At 36.6% G+C, this 21,140-nt stretch overlaps 1 long non-coding RNA gene across 2 annotated transcripts in view; it reads right to left on the reverse strand.

Moving 5' to 3' along the window:
- LOC139668321 (uncharacterized) overlaps positions 1-11,636 on the reverse strand; it is a 100,836-nt gene extending 89,200 nt beyond the window's left edge. For both annotated transcript variants that reach the window (XR_011697028.1, XR_011697029.1), the window contains exon 1: positions 11,310-11,636. This is a non-coding gene — a long non-coding RNA (uncharacterized lncRNA). The remainder of the gene's footprint in view (positions 1-11,309) is intronic.
- Between the last annotated feature and the right edge of the window lie 9,504 nt (positions 11,637-21,140).

Genomic DNA, 21,140 nt, shown 5'->3' on the forward strand with positions numbered 1-21,140 from the left:
CAAGGAAAAACTTGACCACTTACATTTCAACAATGCTACGGTACCCTATCAGTCAGGTGCCCTTATTTTGGTCTTGAAGTGACCAAAATATTAAATGCTGGGAATGAGGAGTTCATCCCTAAATCTGATTCTCGCTTTGTGTCAGTGTCACTATGGGAGTAAAAGGATTGGCCTAGATATCAAAATCAAGCTTTTCAGTACAGAGAAAAGAAATTACTTTCTTTTAAATCACTCCTATGGCTAGTAAACAGCTTTTGTATAAAGAACTTGAGTCACAAGTGTACTTTGTTAGCACAGTAGCCTGTGACGGGACATGCTTTTATAGCTTTCTTGGAATGAAAGAGAAATTGCATCCACTGCTAAGATTTACATAAATCCCAAAACTTTATTGTCATTTTATCAAATTGCTCATATTATTTTATTATTTTATTTATTTGGAAGTTTTCTGGACAAATTTGCACAGTCACATTTTTATTTTCCTCTCAGCTTTCCTTTAGTTTGTTACAAATCAAAGAAAACACACTTTACTGAGAGTTGGTCTTGTATTATCATCTATGAAAAGAGGACTTGGGGTAGATTTACCATTTCTCTGCCTCTAGGACAATGCAACACATAAAATCAACAAAACTTTTCAGTATTACCTCATAAAAACCAGCTTGATGAAATACTTAATATTTCTAGGCTCTAAAGCAAATTTTGGCCTTTTTGATCTTTATGTAACTTCTACAGTATTTTCATGAAATCTAAATAAAAAGAGGCACTGGGAAACTTTATTGTCTTCCTTAAAACTTGGTTGATATATTTCTTTTGGAGGTATCAGAAAGTCTTATTAAAAGTAACAAAGCATGAGCATAAACTGTTCAAGCTTTCAGGTACTGAGGAACATAAATACTTAAAAAGCAGTCTACTATTTCAGCTGTTGGTAGCTTATTCTAAAGAAAGCTATTCCACACCTAAATGTAATTGCTATTCAAACAGATCATGTTCAAACGTGATCCTATTTGACTCTGTAACAACAGTAATGAGCTAATCCTGCCATGGGAAGGAACTGCTGTGTCTCCAGGGTATCTTACGAAGAGGCTTGGCATCCTCAGAACATAGGAGGGAGGCCAGGAGCTAAACTCAGAGGCCACACACAACACAGGAGCTTACAGTATGGGCAGCATCTGCTCCCCTACTAGGTCTGAAGTAAAATCTAGCATTTTAACTGTGTTATTTTATACATATTTATTATAAATATGTACTATGATCATTTCCATCTCCTTGACTCTTTTTTTTAAATAATTGCCTGACTCTCTGAAAAAATGTCAGTAATTCTTGTGAAATACTGAAGCATTTTGAATACATGAGAATATGTAGAACAAATACCAACAAATGTAACGCTATTCAGTGTAAAAGAAAACAACTCTATATTCACTTGTCACAAGGGCTGGGCTGCCCAACAGTTCCACTGTGGTCAGGAACAGTGACAAATTGCATTTGTCTTCTTTCTTGGTCCAAACTTTCTTTGACTCTGTTTAGTCTCTATAACTTTGAGAACTCAATAGAAAAATAACTCTACTATAGCTGTGACTGAGCTCATAGAGCGCTACCTTTGATTTTCTTTCATTTGAGATTTAGGGTTGATCCTGATAGGCACTGGGAATTAATTTCATGAAAGTTGCTTCAAAAACCTTTCAAAAAGACTTTACCTTCCACAAGATCATACTGTCCACACCCAAACTGAAAAGAAATGCTTTCTTCCACAGGGTTTTCTACCAACTTTTTTTTTCCTTCATTAGCATTGAGCTCATTTCCTGTCTAATGAAAGCTCTGAACATTTTGTAACACAGTTCTTACAGGATCAGGTGTGGTTTTCCCACCAGCTCAGCAAAGAGGCATAAGTACAGTCCACAAGACAGACTGTGAATCAGAGCTCTGCTCACTGTCATAACTCTTACCAGCACAAAGGCTAGGGAGGGAAAGATTAAGTCAGGCTACTCAGGCCCTGATTTAGTCCTATAGTTATACAGGTTTCATGCTAGTAATTTGTATGATAAAATGTTTCTACTTCAGTACTTCTGTGCGTTGTGCCAGCTAAATTAAGGGGTCCAATAGTTCTAACATAAGTAAGCACAACACAGCATTATGAAATAGTGTCCTGTTCTAAAGTGTCTGATGTCATGCTAATGTGACAGGCTCCATAAATAAAGTAATTACTTAATTCTTTGCTATATGAAATTTCTAATCTGTTCCTTGAGCATATATACCTTACTTCTATATATTTGTGAAGGTCATTATACCCTTACATGACATAAAACAGAAAAATTCAAAATGACACAGAAAAGCTTAAAGAAAAACATTTAAAAATTCTAAGGTCAAAAGATAAATATGATTGTAGTTCTAAAGACTGAAAAAATATAATTAATATTTGCATTCTGCTTTGTTCTAGTAAAATATTTGCATCTGAGTCACCTGCCCAGGGCTGACAGAGCTGACACAGAACTCAGTATATATCTGCTCCTTCCTCCATCAAAACTTGGTGCTAGACCATTCCTAAAAGAATGGCAGAAAGCTACATCTGAATAGCTTTCCTACATTTAAGTGATACTTACTTCTTTTGTCTGCTCCAAATTTGTATTCCAGAGGCAATAGCTAGCAAGAACAAAGAAAATAACCTTATCTATACAAACAAGAATACAAATAACCCTTCTCCCAGTGAGATGAGAATATTATTAAAAAAATAAAAAAGAAAAAAAAGGTAAAACCAAAGAACAAAAAAGCAAATAAAAAAAATCCCCCAAATCCAAATATGTTTCTACATATCTTAGTTTTAAGAGTGGAATAGGAACCAGCTCATCCTGCTACTGCCAGAGTAGTATGTAAAACATATAACTTGCCCTGCATTTCTTGAATTTCCAAAGAGGACTGCTGTGACTGCTGAGCCATTCTATTATAAACAAATCCCACTTAGGTCCAATTTTTAAAATAAAAGACAGTGAAGTAGAACATACGAATACTAAGATGCTGTACAGAATATTTGTATGAATATTATTGTGAGCTAGAGTATAACAGTTTTAGCAGGAATATTCTTGGTAAATTTATGCAAAAAAAATTGTATTTCTTTTAGAAATAAAGGACTAATTTAAATCAATTTCCTCTCTTTTATGAAACACAAATAGAGGTAAAGGTTTTCCCAATGAAAAATCATTTATCTGTGGAATCACAGAACCAATCACAGAATTGTTGAGGCTGGAAAGGGCCTCTCAAGACTGACAAGTCCAATGCACTACCCAAACCAGGGTCAGTTAGAGCAAGTTGCTAAAGACCATGTTGAGTTGGGATTTGTATGTCTCTATGGAGGAAGACTACATAGCCTCTGTAGTAAATGTCTTCCAGTGTTCGTTCACTCTCATATCTCATTAGATTGAGATTATGAACACTCACTATGATCACTCATTACTTTTAAACAGAATTAGCTTTATTTAAATTTGTGCTATCTGTCTCTTGTCCTCTCACTAGGCACCATCAAGAAGAATCTTTCTCTTTTTCATCCCCATCCATGATGTCCAAGTCCTCCATAGGCTGAGGAACCCTAGCTTTCTCAGTGTATCCTTATAATAAGAGATCCTCCAATCCCTTAATTATCTTAATGGCCCATCACTGGCCTTGGTTCAGTAAGTCTACCTCTTACTTGTACTGAGGACTCTATAACTGGACCCAGCAGACCAGATGTGTCTCACCAGAGCTGAGTAGACTAGATGGATCACCAGCTCGACCCTTCTATAAACATTTATCCTAAAGAATCCCAGGATTGTGTTGGCAGTCAGTATTTAAATGCACTTTTTATTTTTCAGGTATTTATTTTTATTTTTGGCATAGTGCCATCTTTTAACTTTTTCTGTTTTATTAATAACTTAATGTTCCTAAAAAGGAAAGAAAAATACTGTAATGAAAACAGTTTCAACCCACAGAAGATGACCACAGGTAATGGACTACATACCTTTGTGAATTAAGCTGTAGCAGAAATAGACAGAATTTATATGGTCAGATTTAACTGTTGAAGGGTATTGTGAGATAACGTTATGGAAAAAAACATTACTAATAAGGAATAAACAGAAAGGAAAAATATAAGTGTATATTGATCTTGATTATATAAATCATAACATCCCTATCATCTCCATCTTTTATCTGCATAGTATAAATTTATATTCAGGTTATGCAGTTGTGACATAAATTCTGAAGAAAGAGAGACTTCTTTTATTTTTTATTTTTATTTTTGTTTTAGGGAAACATGAAGCAATGTAAGCAAAACATCTCTATTTCTGATGTTTCAAAAATTATTAAATATTGCATAATTCATTGTAATAATGTATTCATATATTTGCTTTTTTAATTACAAACTTTTTCTTAAAATATGGAACATGTTTATTGTTAATCCTATGAGTTCAACAAACTGGTATCACATTAAAGCATCAAGAACATTTCTTTTAGTATAGAATTTGGAGCTTGGAGGGGTTTGTCTCTTATTTTTCTGTTTGCTTTTTTCCATTATTGGCTCTTCACCATAAATTTTGGGGTTTTTATATGAAATTTTAATCATCTATCTCAATAGATAAGAGAAATAAATGAAGAGAAGGTGCTGAAAAAAAAGGAGGATACACAAGGTGACACATAAGAAGTTCCCACATACTCTTTCTGACTTCCCAGCAGCAGGGAAATAGAAGCTGGATATAATGTAAGGAATCACCGTAACTGAATTTGGAGTGACCCCTTCCATTGGTTAGACTGCCCTCCTTCTCCATAGTGCCAAAGCAACTGCTGCTGCTCCCTGGAAGATGTTGAAAAGCACACAAGTCACTTGTTTTGTGCATTTTCTCTTTCTTCTCTTTGGGCTGACCTGGCTAAGAATGAGTATTGTGTTTTGCCACTTCCACAACCTCACAGAGATACAGTCAGGGTAAACAAGAGGTGGACCAAGACACTCAAACTAGGAACTTACACAGAGAAGTTGCACTGCATAATTTGCAGCTAGTGTATAGTGCAAAAAAATAAAACTCAACAAAGAAACCCCTACTCTTAGGATTGAAAGATTTGATATTCCCCCAGTAGATGTGTCTACAAACAAAAAGGAGACTTAATATCTTTACAGATTAATTTCCTCCTATAGTGCCTCTCCTCCCCTCACCTGTTTGTGAAGATCAAAACCAAAAAGAATTAGAAAAAAAATCGGAGACCTTGAATAAAATAAACTGAATTATATGCAATAGAAAAAACTGCCTACAAGCTCCAAGTTTTTGTTTTACTATAACAGTGAGTAAACCATGTGTGCTACCATGACCAAAAATAAGTCAGACTAATTTCTGCCTTGCAACACAAGATAGTCTTCCCTTTGGTTCTCTTCCCCTACTTCTTTTTCCAGAGGGTTTTGATTCCCAGTCAATTAACACTGAATATAGGAATTAACCTAATAGTAGAATAATTTTTAAGTGCTTTGAAACTCAGTGTAAGGCATAGAATAAGCATAATGTGCTTTTCTCATTTACCAGAAGAAAAAATAAACCACATGCGGTTTCTTTCAATTACTTTGCCTATGAGCAGTTCACTTTTTAAAGATTTCTATTTTTTTTTATTTTTAAGGGTACAATAAAAATAAAGCTAGCTGGTATATTTAAGGAAAAGTCATAATGCATATCTTATTAGTCCAAGTGACATCAGAGTTTCACAGTGTTTGAAAACCTCTCATAGAAGATTTCTGAATTGGACTATAAATTGTTACTCCTTGTCATGGTTATATCATGACATTGTTTTTACTGCTGCAGAAATTAAATTTTTTTCTCTTTTCTTCCCTCGTCTCCTTTCAACTGTTTTTCTGGAATTTATCCTTCATATTTACTAACTATTGGAAAAGAGAAAAATAAAAAATTAAATCCTTTTCCAAGACTGTATTAATGATTTCATAACCATTCTGTTTCTACCTCAGAATAAACAAATAATTCACTTAACTGCACACAAATGGCTTTACTTATGAAACTCACATTATAGCTTCAGCTTCTTGGCATACAGTGATACAAGTAAGATTGCAGCTACATGTGTACATTTTTCCTGAAGAGCCTGGATTTCTTCCTACAAACTATAGATCTCTATAGAATACTCTGGAGTGTTCTGGGCAGCATATTAAGTTTCCAAAGCAGCTCTGGGTTCCTTAGATATATTTCAGCTTGGCCATCTCCCTGGAATTCCCAATTAAAACTTAGTCCAGATTCAGAAAACTATCAAAATATAAATTTAATTACATATTTAAAAGCTGATTAGACTTGGCTTTTGTGATAATAAACATTAGTGCTAATAACATTTCCTGATTATCATTTTGACAAGTGATCATACATTTATCTTTTTTATTATCAATTTAAAATAGCTTTCCAGCTCCTGCTTAAGCTGCAGTCTCTCCACGAAGTTTATGTCCTCTCAGAAGGTGGAGACACACACAGTGAGATCATCAGTATGCAAAACTGGAGTAACTGGTAACTTCAACTTCAGAGGAAAAAGGAGTGAATGGCTGAGAAGAGGACATGAAAACTTCTTGTTACTCTTTTTCCTTCTGAGTGCATGCAAGTAAGATGCATTTGCCTGATTAGAAGTGGTCCACTTCCACAGCCCTACAGCTCCCAGCTACAAAGCTCTGCCTTGAATTCTTCTACCATCCCCTTTCCTGTCCATGAATATTAAAGCTACCTAATGAACATTAAAGGTAATCCTCTGGCAACCTGAGGAGGAAGATGATGCTAGGAAGTATTTTAGCTAACTAACAATATCAGTGGGAAGATCTGGTAAGCAGATGGAAATCCTCAGATTGCCCAGAGTATTGATAAACAAAGATCACTATTTAACAATGAATTTTGTGGATGACAGTGGAGAACACACCTTATGAAACTGAAAAACATAGAACTGAGAAACCTGGTATATTACACAGTATTTTCTTTTTCTCAGTGTTTTCCTTGTCATAGAACCCGTAGAGTCCTTACGTAGAGTTTTGATCTGCCAGACTATGGAAAGAAACAAAGTAATGACAATCTGCAGGTGGAATTGTGGCATGAACCCAGGATGGACCTCCAAACACTCAGACAGAGTTTTTTCAGCTACTCATATGAAAAGACTTACGTGAAATCTCAAAATTATTAGTAAAGCATAGCTCCTACTTTTTCAAAGCATAGCTCCTGAGAAATTTTACCTGGACAATCTTATGATTGTTCAACAAGACAAATTCAAAAAGACTAGCAAAACAACCTCAAGGAGGATAGGAACTACAACTCAACAGAATGCATCGTTCCAGGTTGTGAAAAATCAGCCAGGAAGAAAAGATATTCATGATAAAAAGATCAGTTTATACTATAAATTCATAAGGCACTTCTGTCTTAAAGAGAAATCTCACTTCAGGATATGTATTAAGAGGTCTTACAGAGAAGAAGAGAGGTAGCTACCTTTGCACTGTTTACTGGTAGTGTGAAATCTCCAGCTGCAGGATTCAGGCTCACTGGGGATATTCTTGTCTTAAGAATGATGCTGGCAAACTGAAAATTCCAGAGGGGAAAACTGGAGTAAATGTGGAAATGTAAAGGGTTTCAGAAACCATGACTTAGGAGAAAAAAAATAGAAGATATGTTTAGTCCAAAAGAAGAATGGTGTAGCTAGTAGAAAATATAACTTCCTTCCATTATTTAAAAAAGCTAAAAAAAGGAAAATGAGCATTTGTTCTTCACACACATAGGGGGAAAGACAAGTGGAAATCAGCAAAGACTTTAGGTTCAGAGCAGTAAAAATGTTCTAATGAAAAGTAATGAGGCACTTCAGCAGGCTATCCAAGGATGGGATGAACCATTCTTCACTGTTTTTAAGAACAGATTAGACAAGCATATGGTAGTTTTACATGATCCAGCTTCAGTGCAATAGATGGAACGAAATACCTTAAACTCCGGAGATAATTTCTGACAACATATGTCTATGATCCTTTCTTCCTTTCCTGCTAACCTGAAATGTGCTTTCAAAACATCATGGTGATTACACTTCATTGAAAAAGGATTACTATCAGTTATAGTCAGCATACAATGCCAACTTAATTTTGAAAATATCATGAACTAAAGTATTCTCTTATGCTTCTCCTGCAATATGCTAAGTGATTCCTTCATTTGCAGTATACGGGGAAAGCTTTCAATGTCATACATTCACCTAAAGCCTATCTCCACTACAATGTCCTTTTTCTCCTCAACTGCAACAAGAAAGAATTTTAATCAAATGTCCCTAAAAGCAGCTCTGATGAGTAAACTGAATATATTTAAATATAGCAGAAGTAGGCATGATTAAGTGCATAAAGAATTAAGTTTAAAAGTGGTTACAATAAAAGGTTGAGTAAAAATTAATTTTAGCATGCACTTTGTATAATACTGCATAAGGTATTCTTTTGTTTCATTGCCTCTTTTTTTGGACCTTAATTTTCAGTTAGTCACTGGCTTACATCTTATCTCACACCATAATGGCAGAAATTAATGGGATAAAAGTATTCCATTCAAAGACAAATTATCATTTCACTGATCTACTTCACTGAGTACAAATTCCCTCTGCTCCCAATAAAAGCCTTAGAGCAGTAGAAAAATGCTAGTTAACTAAAATTGTGTTTCTTTTCTTAGACCATAAAATTTTCATTTATTCTGTCAGTAATACCCTTGTGTAAATACAGTAATTTTGAAGCCTTTCAGTATAGTATGATACATATTTGTTGCATGTCTGGATTTCTTCCATGGTACTTCAATTTTGTGGTTCAGTGAACAAAACTAAGAGTTCTCCTGAAGGGTCTGTGCTTAAAACAGTCAGGGGCGTGTTTTGCCTGCCGCAGCAGTCAATCTTTCCCTTTGATGAGAGTGTCCAACCACCATTTTTATGAGCCGTATCTTTGTTTAAATTTGCAGCAGTTCCTAGCAGCAACTTCTTTCAGGAAACTAACAAGCTGAAATAGACAGCTAGATGAGGAAAAGCATTTTTAGGATATGATAAAAAAATGTAACATTAATTGGAATACAAAGTGTTTCTGCACTTGAAGAGGAAGTTTGAATTCAAAAAACACTGAGAAATGTCTTCAGCAGTCTGAGGTTGCACCTCCTCTAAAATGACAAAAGAGATAATTTTTGGATGTAGTTCAACTTGAAGATAAATATTTCTTCTGAAGGAGCAGAATATAAATTAGGTATAATTCCTTAAATACAGGAATTTCCTTCTACTGTTAGGAGGAAAAAAATTGTCCCCAGCTGTGATTAGAAGAGGTGAGATTTTTGATAATCCTTCATATCAATCCATAAAATGAAGTGTTACATGATAAAGGTTTTACCAGTCTATTATATTATCCTTGCTTTAGAGAGAGCTTAAAGCTATTCACAGTCCTCATGTAACACAGAACTTTGACCCACAGAATATAATTTTCCTGCCTCTCCTTTATTATCTCAGATTATTCATCAGCAAGGGGCTTACTATATGCAACTGTCATACGTAAGTATAATAATGTATATCAGTAATCACAGCCTTCGGGACAAAGTAAATAAATCAAAACACCAAAACAAGCAAAACCACCAACACTTCTTCATCAAAACACCAAACCAGTATATTTGCTAGGAGCATCATGAAATAAATATTTTTAGGTATTAAGAAAAACTTGTATATTCTTTCTTTTAATTTTTTATAAATAACTCATAAACAACTTATTTTCACATGCTTGTAAGCTTCCTGCTCTTCTTAGTTTTTTTTTTCTTTACACGGTTCACCAAAATATTTATAATTGAAGTCCAGCAGTTTTAGCCCTAACTGTCAGACACATTTAATGTAAATCTTACAAACTTAGCCCAGAATTGCTCTTACTTAAAATTTTCTGACCTCTGTAGCTAGAGGAAAGGGGCAGGGTGGGTAGCGATGGACAAGGCTGGCAGAGCAAAAACAGGTACAAAGCCTTTACCTTTTATATGCAACTCATCTCAACCAAGGTGCATTGGAAAGTCACCGAGCAAATTGCTGGGCCAGTAAAGACAAAGACAGTTTTAGCCAAGAAAAAGGATATTATCAACCACTTTCAGTGACCCTGGAAATGTAACTACTTAGCATAAACAAAACCTTCAGGTTTAGTTGTTCTGTGGCAACAAAGGAAAACTAAAGATCCTGACACAGTGTCTCAGCTTTGCAGGCCAAGCAGCAAAAGAAAATACCCACTGGACTAAGTCCATTTGAAATGAAGTTATTTAATTTTAGCCCTAGAAGTGGAACGGAACAAGTTTACAACTACCTTGGTTTAATTAATACAGCACCCCTACAACTATAAACATAATAACATTTTTCCACAGTCAAATAGAAAAAGGAGTAACTTTTGCTAAATCCTTGAGGAAGTTTTGGTTACATAGAACAGTACATAATAAAAGCATATTTCAATACATGCAAGTTGAGAGAAAAACAATCTTCTCTGTATAATGACCTTCTACCTTCCTGGTCTAGGTGAGTGGATCAGTATAGACAGAACACTATACATTTGCCAAGGAAAAGCCTTTGGGCTGTTCTTCACTGAAGTAGTATTTCCAAAAAATAATGCAAATGGATAATATACTGCATTTCCAAAAATAACACAAATTCAGTCTTTATAAACTATTAATCAAGTCTGACTTAATGGGATCATTATATCTGGCATTCTGCATGTGCTAATAGCATCTAATGCACAGATGCTTTTTTTGACTGTTGAATGAATAATGATCTGGGATTCAGGTTTCCTTAATGGTTCGTTAATATCAACCACTTTGGTTAGAGCTGCAAATAAACATACATGACATTTATTTTATATTAGCAGCATGGAAAATGTGTGCATTTGTAATCAAGGTAAAATTTGACAATGTAGACTTAATGACTTTACTGAAGAGGGAATGATTATGAAGAGCACTGCTTCCAGCATGTATATGAAATGCTGCCACATTAAAAAGTGATGCAAGAATAAGCAAAATATTGATAAGATACTATGAATTTACCCAGGAAAAAATGAACTCCTTCTTTCAGAAAGAAATTGCTTAGAAACTGAGCAAAGGAAGGCATCAAATGAAGGACAGAACCTGAATTTCATGTTTTCTGCCATGTAGCACAGTAGGTAGAGGAAAAACAAAACAAACATCACAAAGAAAAAATTCAGAGAACAGTACAACATGTGTATAATTATCCTATATTGATGAAGTTAGTACAAATAAGTCCGTTAAAATTATTGGTATAAAATTCCTATCTGTGAAATTTGTGTCTGTCATCTGTATAATACATACCTTTTACAATCCTTTGTTGGATTTTTTCTGCCACAGAAAGAAAGACGTAAACAAACCTCATCAGCGAGTAAAAGCACAGATCTGTTCTGTATTACCATCAGAAATCTGACTTCGGCATGCACAGGCATATAAAAGACCTTGAATATTGCTAGGCAAGTATGAACGAGCCACCTGTGAATGAGTCAAGACAGTTCAGCTTCTGTATGCTCAAACCTAAAACTCAGTCTCCTGAGAATTTATTACTATTGGAAGTTCTAAGGTAAAAGAGAATCTGGGTATGATTACTTGAAGTAGAAGCAGAAGCTGTGTTATTGTACACAGGCATTGATATACTCTTAGCAAATGTTCCAAATAGTTACATTGGTTTTATGCAGATGTAAGGATCAGAATGAGGCAGGGTGAGCCTGTATTGGTGGCCAGACTACTATGCAAGTACTTGTCAAGCTCGGTAATCATGATGCAGCTCTGATGCTTTCAACTGGTCCACCCATTCTGGTTTGTATCTGCAGCTCACTATAAGGAAGGAGGGAAATTTAAAACCTCCTTTAGAAACGGTTTTAGAGGACTTAACTCTTCATATGCTCTCATACTCACTAGTGAGTGTGTCCACACTATGAAATGGCAGTCACTGAGACAGTAGCTGACAGGGCAATTTCACTCAACTTAAATTTCCCCATACAACGTTGAAGTTCTCAGTACTAGAGTGGGACTTTATATACAATCTATGTTTAAGTTACAGATAAGTTTAGGTTTACTACAGGTAAATAAGACATAGGTTATGTTGCTACTAAAGATATAATCACCATAAAAAGAATCAACCACGTTCTTGGGTTTGTCACTTGAGTAAGTATTTGTGACAATACATGCAAGGAAAAGATCAAATATGAAGTATGACCAGCAACAGTTGTATTTTTGGGGGGAAAAGAAAAAAAAGAAAAGCAAAAATGCAAATAAAATTATCAAATTTAGATTGTGAAGGAGAAAGGAGTCAGATTTGGAAGGTTAAAGTTGTAGTCTAAAAATAAACTTCTTGAAAAGTTAAAAAATGTTCTTATCTTGGGGCTTGATTTCACACACACATATGCATACTCATCTCAAGTAAATGCATTTTACTGTTAACTAATTTTGTCAGACTGAAAGATTGTTCAGTCTGGGTTCTGTTAAATTTATGGATCATTAGTCTCTTACCGTTTCATTATGCTCTCCTGAGAGGAACCATCATAAAGTTAAATGAACACACAAGGAAATTATTACAAGTCTTCTTTCACCCTACCTCCCTCACTGAAGAAGACAGGGTGTCAGTGCATTCTTTCTATACAACAAATGATAAATATCATGTTTGATTTGAAGTCTCTAAATATCTGATTTGTTTTGTCATTTTATTAGTGCTGTGATTAATTAGATGTATATATGGATTTTCCCCAATACCAAAAGTGCCAAGCCCACATTAAAGCTTGGCTGCCAGTGCTTAAACAAAAGATGAAAAAAAAAAGCCAAATGTTTTAAAGGAAACAAAGTTAATGATTTGTTGTAGTCCAATAAATGAAAGGTAACTACTCTACACCCCAATTTCACACCTAAATCTAAAAATTTCTGCACACAATTTCAATGCTTGTGCCTAGAAATATATGTGCCTTGCTTTAGCCCTAAGCTTTTTTTTATGACTAACTGAAAGACCATTCACTACTTCAAAGAAGTGCACCAAGCATGCCAGTAACAAACTAATCACAAAACTCATTTCTTATAAGACATACTACCAGAAAATAAAGTCTAAGAAACCGTGATCATTCATAGACTAAAATATGCCCACAGCGCTTCCTGTAAATGTTGCAATACACAACTTGAATTCACTCAAGGAAAAGAAGTAGCTTTTTAAACTGCAGAGCTCAGCTTTCTTTGGAATCACATTTTCACTTACTAGACTGTTCATCTGTATTCATCAGAACGGTTTCAGGGTTTTGTTTGTTTGCTTGTTTTATTGCTAGTTTCCATTTTTGTTTTCAAATCTTGTCTGCTTTAAAATATATTAAAAGCATCTAAAAATAGGCCAGAATAGTGTTTTGGGCACAAGAAATTCAGCAGCCTGAGTGTTTGTACCTCTGTGTGTTATCTCCTGCAAACAGTTGCCTCCTTGACAAGAGGCATAATTCACTAAAATAAAAGGATACGAAGTGCAACTGCTAGTAATATGGAGAAGAAAGCAAAGTGTTCACAAATATAATTTGAAAGGTCCATGGCACACAAAAGGGATTTATAGTTAATACCAAAACAAACAGACACTCTTGACTGTTGGATAAAAGTAATGGTATTTCCTAGTCATATTTTTTTTCTGTTTACCAGATGGGATGTAAGAAAATTCAATTTCACTCATTGTCCCAGAGATTTAAATGCTGAGATAAGCAAGAGTCATTTAGTACCTGATAAGCTGTCCAACACTTTTCATATTGGTTTGGTGCAACCTGTGGCAAGATACTGCAATCAGAAGTCATTGCTAAAAACAAAACTCAACAGTCATTGCAATCAGACATTGGCAAAGTCAGCAGCAAGTGTGTTAAGTGGATATATTATATTTGAAATCTGCCCCTGGGATCTTAGTAGTGTTCTTGAAGGGAAATGACATGATACTATGTACAATCCTTCTTTGGATGGATGTTGCACCTGCTTGTATAAAGACACTGGTCATTGCTTAGTCAACTACAGCTGTGGTTAATGACTCACATGATATGCACATAAAGTACCTGCTGACCTTAAGCTATAAAGAGAATGTATAGTTTAAAAAACAGAATACGATTCTGAGCTCGTCTTTTTTTTTCCTGCCTAAGGAGCCTTACCAATGTAATTTATTTCAGACTTCCTCTATACAACTGAATATAGAAAGATAACATGGCACATGGAAGTTTTCAGAGAAACTGAAACTTTCCAGAGTTTTCAGAATAGTGCCTTCCTTCACCATGCTGCAACTCTTTCCAGTCCTAGGAGTCATTTAATAAAGTTATTTTAATATAGGGGAAGAAGCAAAGATTTTCCAACTCCTTCAGATAGTTAACTGGTAAAATTCTCTTTTGTGCCACAACTTGGGCTTGAATTCCGATTTACTTGGATAAGAGTTAAAATCTGATGAATGTTGCTGCTGTACTTTTGGATGATTCTATACCTCTGATCTGACAATTTGATATCAGCAGATACAAGTACCTATAAACTTTAGGGCCTCAAGTCCAGCCTTCTACTTTAAAATACCTTCTACAATGATCCACCCAAAGTTCCAAGATGTCATTGAAATGACAGAGAAACAACCACACAGACTGGCATTAATGGACAAGGTAATGCAACAATTAAATGTCAGTTAAAATATAAAGTAAATATAATTTGAGAAATATTTTGTTCACATTGAGTTGATTTAAGCCAGAAACTGGCTGAAAGAACCTTTACAGATTAGAGATTTAGACTTGCTACTGATTTGATGTTTCTTGGTATCCCACTTCTTTAGTTTTACTTTTGCCCCTCTTTAGAGCTTCTAAGTATGGGGCAAAAAAACCCCAAGTATCTACTGTCTCACTGTACTTAAGTCTTACGAAAAAACTACAAAACATCAAAGACTGATGAATTCAGGAATGGAGAATACCCTTATGATCCAGGAAATTTCTAGAAATACAAAAGTGATGTGACTGGCTCCTGATACAACCTATCCACTGCTCCAGCTGCAGAGACCTGAGAGACAGAAGGTTCTCTTCCATCCCTCCTTTCTTGGGTTGCTCGCTGTTTTATTCAGATCATATTCACTTCAGCTAAAGTAGGTGCAGAACTGAGCAAAGAGCAAGGGAAACTGTAAAGGAACATAAATCATCTACACCAGATGTCTATCTTTCTTCACTGCCCCAGAGCTCTCACCAGCCTGGGACAACTGGGGCTTATTTTAGATACCTGAGAAAGAAGATGAGAAACCATAATATTTCCTTATTCCTTTGGCACAAAGACTGATTACATTCTTGCTTTAGAAAAATCAAGCAAGAGAATTACTTAATGGAATATACTTTGCTAGGTTTCAAGCAGACCTCTAGCTGGTCCCTAACTTTGTGAAGGATACACATTGATCAAGAAGCATTTACAAACGAACATATCATCAAATCTTGCTACTCAAATGATTTCTCTGAAATAATTAGCCAAGTGGAAGGCAATTCTCCATGCTCAGTATATCCTTCTTTCATAAAGACTGAACAATGCTTCAGTGATCTATATTTAACCTTTAATTAATATAGAAATTTTAGACTTGCAAATACGACATATTAAATTATGACCATCTAAAAGACATGAGAAATCCTAAACTCATACTTCCTAAGTTCTTATTGTCAAGGGGGTTGAAACTAGATGACCTTTAAGGTTCCTTCCAACACAAACCATTCTATGGTTCTATGATTTCTGCCCAAACATGAGTTCATGGGCAGAAAATCATAATTATTCTTTCAGTGCTTTAATTTGGGTCTTTTTTTTTTAAATTTCAGTTAAAAAAAAAAAAAGAGAGAGACAGAGAGATTTACAGGTACCACCTTAGATCCAGCATAGATCCCGTTACCAGAGATCCAAGGAAAGGTAGGGCTGTGAACACACAGTGGCTGCATGGTGCTGATTTTGCTTGCTCGGACTCATTTGGCCAGTCCTCCCAGGTGGGGCTCGGGGTCTGCCAGCTACTCAGGGACTGTGTTAGGGGCTTCAGGGGCAGTGGGGCAGTGCTCCTGGGATGACAATGACTGACAGCTGCATCAGTGGCTTTCAAGGAGGGAGGATACGGGCAGGGCAGAGCACCATTCCACTTTAGCAGAACTAAATCTGTCCCTTCCACCCAGACACAGAGCTGTTTCGAGCCAATAATAACTTTTTAATAACCTTTTTCAGTCCTTCATACAGGCTTGATAAAAATAATGTAACATGCCTTAAACCTAAAGGTGTGAAGTATGTTTATTGGCTGATAGGCAAATCAAATCATCTCTACTCCAATCACCTTACATTTCTTGATTGACCATTCAATTCTTGCTTAGCCTGAAAAATTCTATGATGTGACCTACCTGTAAGATCTCTTGATACATATTAAACTACTATTCTGTTCCTGTCCTATCGCAGGTGTATCATGTTCTCTGTTAAAGATTTAGAATCATAGAATAAGAAGGTTTTAGATTGGAAGATCATCAAGTTCAATTATTAACCCTGCACTGCCAAGTTCACCACTAAACCATGTCACCAAGTGCCTCTTCTACATGTCATTTAAATACTTCCAGGGCTGGTGACTCCACCATCTCCATGGACATCCTGTTCCAATATTTTCCTTTGAGGAAGAAATTTTTTCTAATACCCAATCTAAACCACCCCTGACACAAGCTTAGACCATTTCATCTGGTCCTATCACTTATTACTTGGGAGAGGAGACCAATCCCACCTGGCTACTTCTAGAAAGTGGTAAAATCCCCCCTAAGTCTGCTTTTCTCCAGCTTCCTCAGCCACTTCTCATAAGACTTGTGCTCCAGATCCTTCACTAGACTTTTTACTCTTCCATGGACACATTCCAGCACCTCAACTATGTTTTAGGAGTGAGGGGATCAAAACTGAACACAAGATTCAAGGTGCAACTTCACCAGTGCCAAATACTGAGGGACAATCACTGCCGTAGTCTTGCTGACCACACTATTCCTCTTGATACAGGCTGGATGTCACTGACTTTCTTAACCACCTGGGAACATTGTTGGCTCTTGTTCAACCAGCACTCCAATGTCCTTTTCTGCTGGGCTGTTTTCCAGTCACTCTTCCCCAGGCCTGTTGAGCTGCATGGGGTTGTTGCAACTCAAGTGAAGGATCTGTGATTTTGCCTTGTTGACTTCATACAATTGGCTTGGCCCATTTATACAGCCTGCCCAGATCCCTCTTTAGAGCCTTCCTACCTTCCAGCAAATCAGCTCTCCCACACAACTTCATGTCATCTGCAAACTGACTGAGGGTACACTTCACCCCTTAATCCATATCTTCAGTAAAGTTATTAAACAAGACTGGCCCCAACACCAAGTCCTGAGAACACCACACTTGACCAGCCGCTATCTGGACTTAGTTCCATTCACCCCAACTCTCTGGATACATTCATCCAGACTGTAATTTACCCGGTGAACAATGTGCCCATTCAAACCATAAGCAATCAATTTTCCCAGGAGAATGCCGTGGAAAGAGTGTAAAAGGCTTTACTAAAGTGCACTGCAAAAATCCTGCCAGAACCAGAGCCACTCGCCTCAGTGACTGAATGTTAGTTTCAGCTACACTGCATTCAAATCTTCTGTGGTTGTTTCTGTTGTTACTATGTACCTATTCATGGAGAACTTAAAATGAGAAATGCGCATAAGGTTTAATTAGCACCTCTTCTCAAAAAAGCCATTCTGCTTGAGGACTCTGGTGCACCTCACTGTTCACACCCCTTCCAAGCACACACTACCTACAGCTCTGGGCTATAGGAAATGCACCCCAGAGATGTAGACTATAGGCTTGGACAAGCAGGATGCCTGGCTTAATATGGGAGAAGCATAGTGTGTCCTAGGGTGGGCCAGATTTCCCCAGATGTTCCTGTGGAGTAGTACCATAACCCTCCAGCAATCTGACTGACACATCATGTGCAGGCTTAGTCACACATCGAAGATGATTTAGCAATATTTAAAAAATAGTTATGCTCTGTATAAGCTACTTGGCCACTCCAGTACTGCCAGTAGTTCTATGTTATACATTTTTTTTAACAGCTCCCTCAGGCTTAGCAATGCCCAGTGGCTTTACATCCAATCCTCCATGAAGGAAAATATTTACTCAACGTAGTGTTACATAAAGATACAAATGCTTCAGAAGTCTCCTGATATTTCCCAAGCCATTTATCACAGAGCTGCATTCCTCTTTCCTCTTTGAGTACATATAAATAAATTCAGACAGGTAACAAATAAATTAGAAAAAGTACACTTGAGCATTTGACCATACTGGTTTAGACACAGCATCTTATCTCCAAAGCTAGTCAGTAACAACTGCTTATGGAAGAACACAGGAACATGGCAATAAAGGGAAACTTCTTAATCAGATCCCCTTTCTAAAAACTTTAGATGGTTTACCAACAACGCAGATGACCCAGCAGTCTCCCAAAATAGCACGTGAAGTTAGTTCAACTAGAGTATGACCTACTGTTATTTGGAACCAATGGGGCACTGGGGCCTGACTGGAGGGTTTCTTAATGTGGGAAACAGACCCTGAGAACAGGAACATCCAAAGACCCTGCTCTGACAAGAAACAAGAGGTGAGAGTTAATCTTACACTGGATTAATGGGGCAGCACTGACCAAACTTAGACAGTAACTGCTATACACCCAGTGTATTGCTAATCCTTTTACAATCAGACCTTTGTAAAGCTGTTATGATCATTGCTATTTGCCAGTGACAGACGTATTTGATGAAGGTCCACAGGCACTGGCAGTGGGGGCTGTGGGGCAGCCTCCGTGAGAAGAGGCCAGGGCTACGTCATGCTGGACACAGTCCAGTCCATCCTATTCTAACTAACCCACCACAGGGAACATCTCAGCGCTACAGCTGAGATTGTGGCACCTCTAGGAAAGCAAATTTAAGAACAGGCAAAAAGAAATGCCCTCAGAGAGATGAAAAGGGAACTAAAAAACAGTGAGAAATAGCTGCAAGGTCAGAAGAGGAGGGGGAGGAGGCACGGCAGAAGGTGAAGAAGGTATTCTCAATGTAGCCCACTGCAAGTCCATGGTGGAGCAGGGTAACTGTGAGAAGGAAGCAGCAGCAGCAAGAACCTTCTGTGGATTAATTCCCTTCCCATTCTTTCTGTGCCACTTGAGCTGAGAGTGAAGTCTGAGTTCAGAGGGGCAGAGAGGGAGGAAAGCCCATGGGATTTTTTCATCCTGTTTCCTTCCCTTAACCCACAGAGGAGAAAGAATGAGTGAGCAGCCTGGTGGGTGTTTGGAAGATAGTCACAGAATAACCTGCCACAACAGAAGAGGTGGGAATTGGCAAAGAATACAAAACTCCTATTTGTTGGTCAGAAGTATCTCACTGAGTGCCTTGGGAAACATCTTAGCTGCACTTCCTGAGAGATAAAAACATTCATATCAGGTTTTTACACTTGCAAAAGCGTAGCAATTGGTGTACTCTGATCTTTTTTACTCATTGTTGGTTGCATAACATCAGAAAACAAGGTAAGAAAACCCACTGAAAATAATAAATGCTTTGAAAATTTGACTCTGTTTTAAAACAGAAACAACACCCCATATGCAAGTCAACAGCTACAAAAAAAAGCACTGAAATATAATGTAGAGAACCTGGTTGTACTAAGCAACTCCTTGCATACACTGAAGGGTAAATGAACAGGGTCATATCTGCCTATTGTAAGAGTGATAAATGCTATGAGTGTACAGAGCAGAAGGTATAAAATTTCCTTGGAGGACAGAGTGCAGCTTTAGACTAAGGTTGTCAAATTATGATTACATATAAATTATACTGGCAACAAGGGAAGGACTCAGTCTGCCGAGCTGAGATTAGCAACAAAAAATTCCTATTAAATGTGTGCATATGATGAGGATTTAATGACTGCATAAGTCTTCCAAAGTTTCTAAGATATTCCCAACAAATAGCCAGATGATTTTCAGGGATGGGTTCAGAAAGATTATAAGCCTAAAATCGATATAATTCATGCCACTTATGATTGCCTAACATTGGTTAGGTCCATTTATACTGAAAATGAAACTTTCATTTGAGTCTCTGCAGAAAAAAAAACAAAAACAAAAACAAAAAAAACCCAGACTGTGTTATGAATCAAGTCTACAGTTACATTAAGAGAGACAAGATGTTGCAGCTATATAACCATGATTTTCTTAGCATACAGTTCATTCCACTAAGACTTGGTTTAATCAAGGAAAAAAAAGTCAGAACCATGTAAACCAATGCCTAACTCACAAAAAACATTGATGTGTGGGATTTTAAACCATAGCACGTTCAAAACAAATACTTCTAAATGTACTTTCAAATGAAAAGGTCTGTCCACATTTCTTTTTGAAGGTCACTAGACACATTACAAAAGTCATAAATCAGCATACTATTAACAGTGTAATGGGTACTTTCAACTGACTGACAGGTTGTTCTACTCAGGGATAATGTTGAAGAGCCATAGAACAGTATTAGGCAGAAGGCAAAATTGGATCTTGATCTAAGGAGTCAAGACATGAACATTTGCTGTTAAGTAACACCATATTATACTTGAAGAACACTTTTCAACCTAATTTCTATTATTGATAATCTTACCATTCAAAAGAGAGAAACATAAGGAAACAAGCATGCTTTCTACTGCTTACCTGATTTTGATTTTTACATACTTATTTGCTTGCAAAGGATTGACTTATAAAAGGGTCAATGGAACAACAAGGTCTGGAATAACACAAGATTCATCAGAAATACAAATCTTTATGGCTTGGTAGATGTTTATAACTACAATAAATATATTTAAAACTGTATCTTTCTAATAAGAATATTACCAACTAACCTAAAATACATCTGACCATCCTTCAACATGTGCACACTAATGACATGTCTGTAGAATTAAAAAAATAAAGGGTATTAGACCCTGTTTTAACATATTTAACAAAACTGTACTTCACATATATTAAATTATTCTGTGTCCTGGTTCTGGACAGGACAGAGTTAATTTTTGCAGTAGCCAGAAGTGGCCATGGCTAGAATGCAGAGTTTATTCTATACCACATCACATCATTGCAGAGGCCAGCAGGAAGGAACCCCTTCTGGCTGCATAGTGGGA

The sequence above is a fragment of the Pithys albifrons genome, chromosome 2 (genome assembly GCF_047495875.1).
Source record: "Pithys albifrons albifrons isolate INPA30051 chromosome 2, PitAlb_v1, whole genome shotgun sequence".
NCBI classification, from domain to species: Eukaryota; Metazoa; Chordata; class Aves; order Passeriformes; family Thamnophilidae; genus Pithys; species Pithys albifrons.